Source organism: Protopterus annectens, chromosome 4.part1 (assembly GCF_019279795.1).
Source record: "Protopterus annectens isolate FY-2018-M chromosome 4.part1, PAN1.0, whole genome shotgun sequence".
NCBI classification, from domain to species: domain Eukaryota; kingdom Metazoa; phylum Chordata; order Ceratodontiformes; family Protopteridae; genus Protopterus; species Protopterus annectens.
Genome location: NC_056734.1, coordinates 57,937,275 through 57,950,591, shown reverse-complemented (window position 1 = coordinate 57,950,591; position 13,317 = coordinate 57,937,275).

Genomic DNA, 13,317 nt, shown 5'->3' with positions numbered 1-13,317 from the left:
AAATTTTATGAGGAACAAACCAAAAATAAGAAGTAAAAATCTATTCATTCTGCAAAAATCTGGACAGTTAAGAGGTATAGTTCCGCTGCTGCTATCTGAATTTGCCGCCCTTTCCCCCTCTCAAAATCATGGTCAAATGGGGCCTCCCCCTGCAGCCATCCAATGTCCCATTAGTTGGCTATTTCACCCCATTTACCATAAACACTGTAATGTGAATACTGCTTTACTTCTATGATTATTTGTATTTCTGCTAAACAAAGCAATGCAATCTCACAATGAAAATAGACTTAGCATTAAAACTTCTCTGCCCTTGAAACTCACATTCATTAAAACAGCATTGAAACCCACATTCAGAGAAAATTCATCTGGCCAGTGGCAGATAATGATTAACTTTGGGATGTTTTCAAATCATAGCCCCCTTGCACAGGGAACACGCATGTTCTTTGATACACCTTCCTGATTGTATTAAATTATATTCCTTGTATAATACAGTACAGTTGTTAGAGATCATTTTAAATTTATTGTTTTGAACATTTTTCCAGTAAACAATGAAACACAATGCATGCACCAATGATGACAAAACTACCCAATTCAGAACATTTCCATCATAAAAGTCTACTCAAACTTTTACAACCCACCAGTATCAGTAAATATGCACAATCTATGCAGAAGTAGTCATCTAAAAAAATCCAGACTAAAAAGATCTGTAACTATTGAAGAAGTTGCTGCTAGCAAAGAACTTCATATTTCATTGTTTCATCTATAAATAAAGTGCCTGTTGCTCTTGAGGAATATATTGCCTATGTTATATTTAAAAAAATGATAAGCTAGTAATATTGCAATAGGGAATGGATGGCAAACTAATAACAGGTTCATCATTACTAGGTATCTCCACCAAAGAGGACATTCTCAGGACTGCAGCATCTGCCCCCTTTAAAAGTACAACAAAGTACTGTATCAGCCATGCATCTATATACTGTGGGAGTAGAACCCACAGCCTTCTGCATCAAATGAAAGTACATTAATTGTTGTGCTATTAACAATGCAAGCAGACTTAGCATAAGCAGCACTAAACTTATCTTCAAGTTCTCAGCTCCTTGTAAAATCCACTCAACACTCAACTGTATCTCTCAACTTTTTTTTAAACAACTTTATTGATTTTACATAAGACATATAAACAGTGTCATAAATTTTAAGAGAAAATGTTCAAATAAATCAACATAATGAAGAACAAATAACTTAAGTATTTGGAATGACATCTGCTACTTAAATCTCATTAAATAGAATAGTTATAACTGTCAAAATAAATTATCTAAAATAACATGTTCTGTGTAGTTAAAGCATTTCAGTGTATAGTTAATTCTTTTTTAACAAATTTTGTAACTTTATCCACATATAATAAGCATGCATTTTTCTAGTTGCTCTTGAATATATAGTCAGAATCTATAAGAAACATACATCAAATAATTTATTCTTAAACTCAGTGAAAGTAAGAGGAGAGTCAGAAATCCAATTTCTCATAATGGTCTTTCTAGCTACAGCAAGTATTGATCATAATAAAGGAATTTGTATTTTTTTAACATAATATGTTTTGGGAGTATTAAAAAGAACCATAGATCTACTTAAGATGGAATTATCTGTAAATAAAGCTTGTAACAGATTATTGACATTCTCCCAATAAACTTTTAATTCAGAGCAGTCATAAAGCATATGAGTCCAACCAATGTTAGAGCCTAGCTTGCATTTACTACATATATTTTCTTTTGTACTGCTTTTATTCATTACCTGAGGTGTATAAAAAGATCTACACAAAAATCTCTGAGTATATAATCTCCATTTAAGAGACAAAGTTGTGTTTCCTGCTGATTCTAGTATATTCAATCTATCTTGATTGCTAGGTGATTCATTATTAATTGTATAATAATAGTTGCAGAAGTTTTCTGAGCAAGAAAATGTTTCATTTCTGATATCTCTGTATATATATATATATATATATATATATATATATATATATATATATATTTATATATATATAAAAGCTTGCCTGAAAAGGTAAATTTATGTAGTAGGGATAATTCCAGAAAATCTAATAAAATATGAGAGTCTTGCCTAGTTGCAGGAGAAATCAAATATATTTTATTGATTAGGAATAATCTACGGGTTTGTATATCTAGCCATAAAGATTCGTCCAAATCATATTCATGTATTACCAAATCTGCACTTTTCACTTTGTTGTCTGAAATTAACTGAAATCAATGTTTCAGTTCACTCTGTTTAAGTAATGATTTTTATTTTTATTTTATTTTACATTTGTTGACCGGGCTAGTCTAGCTGGATACATGTCCATTTTCAGTATAGGCCCGGGGAGAAAAGCTCCAAAGAATAGAGGTAGATTAACAAAAACATCAGAAGATCAAGTAATAAGTATTACATTCAAAGTCAAATGAACAAGTAATAGGGTTATACAAATAATTTAAAGAGGTAAACAGACTTAGGTAGTTGGACTAACATGGCTACAATGAGGACCCTTGCGGGTTGGATTGGGTAGAAATTAGGTAGTCCTGGGATGTTTACTATTAATCTGGATTAGAACACGGGCATAGCCATTCGGACTTTAGGAGATCTTTGAGTTGTTTTTTGAATTGGTGGAGTGAGGTCTTGTGTCTTAGGTTGTTTGGGAGGGCATTCCAGGATTTTCCAATAGAGTTAGCATAGAGTGCTTCACCTCCCGAGTTGTTAGATTTAATAGTTTGTATTTGTAAGCTTTTGGATGACCTAAGGGATGTAAGGTTAGAGTAGGGGGTAAATATTTTGTTCATTGAGGGGGTTTTGTCAGGATGGTGGATTGCTTTGAATGCCTCAGTGAGTTGATTGAGTTTGAGAATGTTGGGTAGTTCTAACCAATCAAGTGTCCTTAGATTGTTGCATCTATATGTGTGCAATAGGGCATGTGTGCAATAGGGCATTCCTGTTATAAATCTGGCTATGTGGTTATAGGTTGTAGATAGTTTGTTGAGTTCTCTTTTATTAAGGAAGGAGAATATCGGGGAGGCATAGAGGAGTGTGGAAAGGAGGTGAGTCTGGGCAATGGTTAGTTTAGTGTGTGGGGTTAGGAAGTTCTTAATTCTATACATGGACCCGAGTTTCTTGTTTACCGACTTAATGGTCAGGCTGATATGAGTATCAAATTTAAGCTTGTGGTCTATGGTCACACCTAGTAGTTTGGTGTGGGAGACAGGGTCGATTATGGTCCCATTATTGGAGGTCACGTGAATGGTGGGGCGGTTGGTGCTAGGAGATTCATTTCCTTGAGGGGTAGAAGTAGTGGGGAAAAACAGAAGTAATTTGGTTTTGGATGGGTTGAGTAAAAGTTTTAGTTCCAAGAACCATTTTTCAACTAGGGAAAAACAGTTTTGGGTTGCGACTTGGAGTTTGGCGAGAGAGATGTCAGAGCAGATCAGGGTGGAGTCGTCTGCATATTGTATACAGGTGGTTTTGGGAATGATAGAGTGCAGATCATTAATAAATATGGAGAAAAGAAGAGGGCCAAGGATAGATCCTTGGGGAACACCGATATTTGTGGGGAGTAGGTCGGATAAGCTATTTTCCCATTGAACAGCGTGTTGTCTACAGGAAAGGTAGTCATTAAACCAGTCTATGGTAGTTTTGCTAAGATAGAATGCCTCCAGTGTGTGGATCATCTGTTGGTGATTGACCATGTCGAAGGCTTTGGATACGTTATCTAAGTCTGATGTTAAAGGGATTACTTGAGTAAAAGCAATAGGAAATTAAAAAAAAAACATTCTTTGTATATACGGTGGTTATATATAAAATTTCTAAACATTAAGATATTATAGATATAATTTGTTGAATGTTTTGGTGTAGTATGTGTAGTGAGATACTCTTTTAAGATCCATAGCATAGGATTATATATTAATTCCATTTTATATCTTTATGGTTTTGTAATTAATTCCATACTGATAATTTCCCACAACACTTTTCATTTAGCTGAGTATGATAAGTCTAGAAATTATGCTAATGATCTGATTATGGATGAGATTAAGTATAGGTTCAAATCAGAAAAAGCTATCCCCCTTATTCCAACTGTTTAAGTGATATTTAAGGGCTATTCTTGGTTTCTTGGGACACCAAAAGAATTTCAGTAACAAGGAGTTTAATTTTTTGATTAAAGATTTGGTTAGTAGAAGTAGAATTGATTGAATAATGTATAGAATCTTTGGGACGATTATCATTTTTATAATTGTTACTCTTTCTTGAGTTGTGAAGAAAATTATGTTCCATTTCATTAAAAGTATGTGAATATCTTTGTAACATTTATTTTAATTTAATTGCATTATTGAATTAATATCTTTAGCTAGAATAATTCCTAAGTATGTGATTTGTTCAGTGTTGGGTTTATATTGATTATCAGCTATATTCATTTTATTCTTGTTTGAGTGTATGGGTAAGACCTTGGTTTTGCTATCATTAAATGATAGGACTGTCATTTTTGAAAAACATTGATGGAATCAAATATTGCTGTAAAGGACGAGTTATTTCCTTTTAAAGTTATAAGGACATCATTAGCAAAGAGCTGAATTTTAGAAGATAAATCAGAATTAAGATCTAGACCTTCTATATTTTTGTTTTTTTTTTCTTATGCCATTAGCCCAGGGTTCCATTATTAGAGTAAATAGCAAAAAGGAATTGAGACATCCTTGTTTGGTTATTTTTACAATAGGCATGTTAGGAGATATTGATGAGCCTATTTTAATATAGTCTAAAGCTCCTTTATATAGATGTTCTAGTAAATTGGTAAAGTTTTTTTTGAGAAATTAAGACATTCAAGAAGTATAAACAAATAATCTCAGTTTATTGAGTCAAAAGTGGAATTTATGTCTAAACCTATTAATGTCAAATCTTTTTTCTTTCTTTGGGAATAATCAATTAAAGTTAAAGTTTGTTTAATATTGTCAAGAGTATTTCTGTTGACTATAAAGGCTGTTTGATCTTCATCTACTAAATATGGTACAAATTTCTTAAGTCTTTCAGTATAAATATTTATGAACAACTTATAATCATCATTCAGTAACGAGATTGGTCTATATGAAGAACATAATTTAGGGTCCTTATTAGGTTTCAGGATAGGAAATATAAAATTATATTTCCAAGATGGAGGTATTATGGAATCCTTCTGGGCTGTAGTATATATAGTATGAAGCAAAGTAAGAGCACATTTGGGCATACTTTTATATAACTCAGGTATGATACTATTGTTACCTGGTGCTTTTTTTTCTGAGTTTGCTAATTTGAGTTTGAATTTCTGTATAAGTTATTTGTTTATCTATACGTTCTGCTTGTTGTTTGTGAAATTTATTATTAATATTTTAATGATACAATCTTTTATCTTTGGATTCTATCTTAATGTGTTTTGATTTAATTTAAGAAAATGATCCCTAAATTCATGTATTATGTCATGTAGGCTAAAAACTTTTTTTTAATGAGTTTATCTCATTAATATAATTATGTTTATTCATTCTTTTTGTCTTGTTTTTAAGGTTGGTTAAGTGTTTAGGGCTTAATGAATAGGAAAGAAATTTATATTTTTCTAGGCAAATCATGGTTTTGTGATGTAGAATGTCACTATATTCCTTATTCAGTTTATCAGTTTCATCTCTAATATTATTATTCGTATTAATCTGTAGCATATCTAATTTATCTTGTATTGCTTTTAGGTCCTTGTCCCATGCTTTCCTTTTATTGAAGTACCATCTATTTATTTGCCCATATAGATATGCTTTTAATGCACCCCAAATATATATATATATATATACATATATATATATATATATATATATATATATATATGTATATATATATATATATATCTGAAATATTAGAAGAAGAGTTTGTAGAAATAAAATCTTGTATTTCTTGATTTAGAAGTGTTTGGAAATCTTTTAATTGCATAAGGTAGGTAGGGATTCTTTTTATCTGTATATTAGATCATACACTAATAAAGAACTCAAAGGTAATGGAATTCTGATCTGATAACGAGCAGGATATAATCTTGATTTTAGTTAAATCATTAATTATTTGGGTAGAAAATAATATTCTATCTATCCTAGAATATGATTTATGTCTATTAGAATATAATGAATATTGTAATGAATTAGGGTCTGCATGCTCATCAATGTCTTTTAAATGATGAGTCGATAAAGCTTATTAATTGTTTAGCTTGAGGGGTAATTTTTCTTTTCCCTGAGGTGCTAGAGTAATTTTCATTTAAAATACAATTAAAGTCACCTGATATGATAATATTGCCTTCTGACTGAAGGACCACTTGATTTAGATGTTGTTTAATTGCATTAGTACTAATACCTGGCAACCAATAGATATAGCTAATGTGTGTTGCTTTATCTCAATTATAGCCAAGCAAAACATCCCTTTGTCATCTTGATAAGTTTTAATTATTCTTGGTGTAGGCAATGATTTATTCCAAAGTATTGCAACTCCCCTTTTTTGAATTCTCAGAACTCGATAAAATCATATTTTTATTAGTTTTTAATGACTTAACATTATTTTTCAATTGGTGAGTTTCTTGTAAAAATATCATGTTACGTTTATGTAAGGTTAAATATTTGAACACGCTCCCTCTTTTACATGGGTTATTTAGGCCATTAATACTTATTGAAATACCTTTCAATGAAACCATACTAATTACATAAAAGTTGTTAAGCTAACATATGACATGTCACTATCATGTAGATTTCTCATATCTCCCTCTCCTATATAAAGAATGTTAGATTTAATATCCTTAAACAGTGCTTCACAGTGGGTAAAATTTATTCTGGTGATAGAGTAAGTTATATTTATGTGAACATTAATTATAATGGATGTCTGATGTGAATCTTTTATAAAGTGAATTAAACATATCCGGTTATAAAAACATAATGCAGCATCCAGCCTGGAATTGTAAACTCCCTGTTCCAGTGATATCAGCCACTGAGAACAATCCCCCTTAGCTGTAGCAACAGAAAAACAGCAACCACTTTGTGAATGTGTACAATAATTGAATTACAGGTGTTGTATTAAGTGGTGTTTTATTCTATAATTTAACTAGGTATTTTATTATAGCTCTTATCTGTTAGTAGCCTTGAGTTAGATTAGTTCAATTTTGTAATCAAAATATTAGGTTAAAGGATGAGGAAAGCAAACAAAACTGTGAATTACTAGGACATTGTTATAGGGTTTGCTTTAAAATTAAGTCTTCTTTAAAACATAACATCTATTCTATCAAGAGTACCAAGTTCTTGAATCAAAATAGAGAATGTCTCCATGTTTTTGAAAAGATTGAAGTATGAGCTCTGTCTCATAAAATCTTTAAATAATTGCTTATTCACTAAATAATTCTTTAACTTCTCAGGGAACACCAGCAAAGTTTATAAACAAAAGATATTTCTCAAAAAACACTAAAGCTTGTAGATATGGTACTATGAAATCTATCATCAGACAATGTTACAATAGTGGACTATCACACTTAGACAACTTTAGTGCAGTAGATATAACATTTCTTACAATATATATATATATATATATATATATATATATATATATATATATATATATATATATATATATATATTTTTTTTTTTCCCTCCTTTCCTTTCCCTCTTCACTTCCTTATTTCCCTCTCCACCATTCCTTGGAATTATTTTTTTCCACAAGCAAAGTTTATGAATTAAAAAAAAGTTCATCAATTAATCCTGAAACTTGCAGTTTAAGCAATAAGGTATCTGTTATCCAACAGTATTGCAATAAAGGAATATTACTTTAAATAAATGTAATGCAATAAATAAAACATAAATAACAATAATATATATATATATATATATATATATATATATATATATATATATATATATATATATATATTCCGTTCATTTCTTTGTTTCCCATTTCATCACCTCTTACACTTACAAATGTGAATGCCTCTATTCATATTTATGGGAATTTAACTGAAAAAAAATATATATGCAATGATTACCAATGGCAGTAACATATGTTAGATATTTTTACAAGCTAAATGAATTACTTGCAAAAAAGAGAGCGAGATTCATTTCAGAAATAGGCAATTTAAGTGTAAAAAAACAGTCACTGATAGGGATTTAGAGAACTCATGATGTATATTTCTTAATTCCCATGATTAGCTGTTTATAAGCAACCGTTTCTGTATTCCGAAGCTGATGAGTTCACATACTTCCTTGTTTTGCCTGTCTGTTTTAATGATGTATAAAAGTGACGTAAGGTCCTGGAAAGTGTTCGAGGAGATAAAAATGATTCCCACACTGTTGCGAGCATTATAAAGCTGGTAAAAGCTCGCAAAAGATCAGCGCAAAGTGATTTTATGGGCTAAAAGTTGTCAACAGCACAATTCAGTGGGGAAACTGCTAAAAAGGTATTTCTGATGTTTTTTTTTCAGTAAAGCCAAAGAGAGAAAAAAACAATTTGTAACTAGCATGGCATTACCCCTCCCCCCATTGACACACACTATTACACAAAGTGATAAGGCATTCCAAGTGTAAATGGCAATAAATACATACAATTAACTAAAACATTTTCTATATTTATTCCTACTAAGACCTTCACAGAAAAACATAAATCAAAATCTAAGCAAGTTACAAAAAGTTTGCATGAATGCAGCCATGTTCACAGGAATAAAATCTAAATAATAAGGGAAATAAAGAGATGAGCTATAGAACATATCATTTTTAAGAGGGAAAACTGCATTAAAAATGCATGTATGATACCTAGGCTTGATTATACCCAGTAATGACAATAAGATATGTGAAAAAGGGAGTGTAATATATGAAATAAGTTATAGCAATACCCTTATATAGTCAGATCAATTAACTGCAACTTTTGAAATAAAAGGTAAACAAGTTATTTTTAGCAGTAACATTTAAGCTTACCTTAAAAGAAATTTAAGGGTACAAAAGAAGCTTTGCAATGTTAAAGTCCATAAGAATGCGTAGTAAACAAAGTGTCAGTATTAAAGTAATTAGTTCTTGAGTCTTTTTTGTTTCTCTGAAAATTTTCCAAGTTGTATTTGAAGCCATTCTTCTAAGAGAAGGACTAGCCCATTCCATATTCTCTATTTTCTCCAGGATTTTATGTTTTTTAACAAAATGTAAAGCAGAGTCCAGATCTTCAAATATTTTGGGACCCTCTGGAAGAAAAATCTTCAGCTTTGTGGGAAACAGGAGGTGAGTCTTCATTTTAGCTTTTTTTTTTTTTTAGTTATTTTATCAGGGGTAGGAATATTTTTCTTTTAGATGTAACTGTGGAAGAATAGTCATTATCGAAGTGGATTATTGATTCATTAACTTTTATAGATGACTTAGTCCACACAGATTTTAAAACCAGTTCTTTGTCAGATGAGGACAACAATCTAACAATGACCGATCTTGGAGATTTTTGTTGGTTCTACTATAGATAATGACAGGTGGGCTCTTTCAATACCAAATGACAGTGCCTCTGGAAGGTCAAAAGTTTTTGGTAGCCAAGATGTTAGGAAACTAGTCATGTTGTTTCCCTCAATGTTCTCAGGTAGACCAAAGATCCTCATATTATTACATTATGATCTATTTTCCAGATAATCTAATTTGTTTTGAAGCATAGTATTTTGTTTAAGTAGAAATTCTACAGTTTTCATTTTCTTTTATTCTGCTGTCCATGCCATTTAGTGCTTCTCTATGCCAGTAATTTGAGATTTTTCTTGAAGCAAGTCTTCATGAAGTAAATCCATCTGTTTAGAGCTTCTTTCCTTAAAGTTTTCAATTTTTGTGTCAGTTTTGTCAATTTTATTAGTTATGTCCTGTAAGTTTGTTAGTACAGTTTGGAATTCTTTTTTAAGACTAGAATCTTGACTACTAGCCTAAGAGGAGCTCAGGATGTCTTTTCCAGATGAGGAGAATATTTCCAAGTATTATTTTGACAGGAAAATCTGCCTATTTCAGAGATTGTTGATATTGTTGTAGTAGAATTTGTTTTCAATAAGGTTAGATGGAAAAAAATTCCAAAATTAAAGCTTGAAGACAGAAATTCCAAAGGATAGAAGTTGTCTTAGTGGAGCTGTTAAATTCTGCTGCTACTCATTGCTCATCTTGGCCATGCCCCCCTGTATCTCTCAACTTTGAATCACAAAAAATCTGGAAAAAGCCAAACTTTATTTGGAGGGGGGGGGGGCAAAAGCCCAAAAACTAGAGACACAGTTTAAACATTGCTTGTATAATCTTGGAAAGTTGCTAGAATAAAATGCTGTGTTATCACCATACATTTTACTGCCAAGTCTTGGCCTCAGGACCCTGTGCACTACAGTCAGAGCAACATACCACTATGCCAAATCAGCTGTTTCTTGAAAGACAGGTAGACTGAAACTTAAATGGCTATCATTTAGTGAATTCAGTTCTCACCATAGCCGTCAACATCTTAGCACAAAACACCTAGACAAAGCCAATAATAGGGGATACAGCCCCCAAACGTAGTCAGTGAATTAAGTTATCACCATAGCTCTCAACTTCTTAGCACAAAAACCTGGACAAAGCCAATAATGGGGGAATTCAGCCCCAAAAATAGGGACAAATTTCAAATATTGATCTTATAAACAGAAAATTGCTAGAATAAAAGATTTTGTGTTACCATGTACTTTCTGAAGAATACGAAGTCTGTAATTCAAATGCCTGTCATTATTTAGTGAATTCAAAATAAATAAAAAAAAAAATAAATAAAAATAAAAAAAAACAGATTTATGAGGAACAGAACAGAACAAAATATGAGGCAAAAATTCACATGTGGTGGTGGGTAGGGAATTGAAGCTCTTGCTACCTACTCCCAAGGTACAGGATTTTACACACACACACACACACACACACACACACACACACACACACACACACACACACACATACACACATTCCATCAGCAGTAAAGTCCATCTGTCCAAGTATCCTACCTACCACACACACACATTCCATCAGCACTATAGTCCATCTGTCCAAGTATCCTGCCTAGCACACACGCAGGTTCCATCAGCACTAAAGTCCATCTGTCCAAGTATCCTACCTTCCATCAGATCACCAAGTCCAAGCTGTTAAGTATCCTACCTTCCAGAGCACTATTCATCAGCACTAGAAAGCCTGCTTGAGCAGATCTTCCCAGCCATCAGCATGCGAGAGAAGCAAGCTCCTACCCAGCTTGCAGACATTGCAGTCTGTTCCACTTCCAGTCTATGCTGTTGTAACTACATAGACCTCTGGGATATTTAGGTCTCTATCACATTATCGAATACTAATGTAATCGAAAACGTAATAGTCAACCCATAAATGTTGAAGTGCTAGATCCTCGAATGTTTCAATGGAGATCTCAGTACAGTGCAAAAATGGAAGTTTTCCATTGTCTGCATTGTAGTGAGATCTTGGAGTTGGTGTATTTAAGTAGTGGGGGGTGTGGTGGGGTGGGGGTGTAGGGGGGCTACCCCCCTGCTTACAGTGTTTAAATGGTTTGCTTGGGTAGGTTTTTTTTTTTATTAAGTGTTCGAAGTTTTAGCACTTTGACATTTACGGGTCAACTATTACGCTTTCAATTATGTTAGTATTCGTTAATGTAATATAGACCCAGATATTTGCAATTGCAGGCTGTCTTCCTAATTCAGGCTGTATTACCAGCAGTCTGGATTCTGTGCACATGCCCTAGACTTATTCAGCAGCAGTCTAGACTCGGGAAATGCGCTAGTTCCGGGACTCGGGTTTGTTGTTTTTTTTTTTTTTTTTTTCATTTTTCTCTGTTGTTTTATTTTTCTTTGCTTTGTTCAGCTGGGTGAGGGGGGGCTGCAGTCCTGCAGCCCAATAGCATGGGCCACCCCTGGGTAGATGTCAATTTGCACATATAAGCAATTTTTGCTAAAAGTTAAATCTTAGTATAAAGCTGTTTGCTCATTCAAGCTTAAAATACTTTTTTGTATACTTCTGTTTCACACCCATACTGCCTTATGACATCTGTAACTTTTTTGGGTCTGGTTTCTTTAATTGGCAGTATTGGAAAGGGCAAGGTGTGATTAACAACATGACACTAATATTGTTTGTCAAGGATGTCCTGCAGTGAAGAAATTAATCTTTCTCTATCCCTTATTGTTCACATTTTCAAATGTATGTTCATACTTTCATAACTAAGAGACATATATATTATGTGGGTGTATGGTGTGAAACACCAGTGTGGAATACAGGACAATTCACTGTCAATGCTGATTTATATCATACTATGCTGGAAATATTGATAGCTGTTTGTTAGTAATTATGAAAATAAGAATTATTTTGGCATGTATTTAATATTTCAAAAACTGTTGCATGACATTAAGTGAAACTTTAGATGTTGAAGAAAACTGTCTTTGGTATTTGCACTGTACATTATACATCTTGAGAGATATATTGTATTATTAATTTTGCTAATTATACAATTAAGCATATGTTCTCATATTTCTGTGCCTATCTCAATAGGCATATACTTACAGAGGAATTTCTTCTTGCCACGTGAAAGCTTATGTCTGGTTAACAAAAATGTTCTAACAATATATGTCTAGGTTGTACAGTTTTCATGATATGAAAATCTGCTTGTGAAAGTTTATAAAAAATATAATTTTGGGTTTGTGTGCATTATAATGTATTATAGTATTAATAGAAAAAACTATAAACACACCTAATATTATCAATGTAAAGAATTTTCCTTTCTGATAAACATCGCTATTTGTACAGTTTAAATAGCTTTTATTGTTCACAAAATATTTACATTTGTTTATCTTTTCATTTTTAAATTTATTTTTGAGAAAATGCTCTGGAATACAAGATGTGTATAGGCTGATAGTGGTGTGATGTTCCACTCCACATAGGTGTTAATATAGCCATCTAAAAGTTAGGTACTACATCTGCACCCATGGTTTTCCAGTTATTTTTGACTCAAATTATCTGGCTATTTATTCACATTTCATGCCCTCTATATTAGTAATTTACTGTTTCTTTTAACTCTTCTATCTATTTGGAATCCTCATTATATTCAAGAGTGTCCTCATAAGTGCTTCTTTAAAATGTACAGATTTCTTTGTTCTTTCTTTTGGTGGGGGGGTTCTATTATTTTTGTTTTGTTTCTCAGTACTCTATAAAGCCTTTTGGGTCATCAATTAATTGCTTAATTCAATAAAAATAAATCCTGGTCTGTTTAATATTTTGTGTTGCTTTTACGACATCCATCTTTCTAAGAAATTTT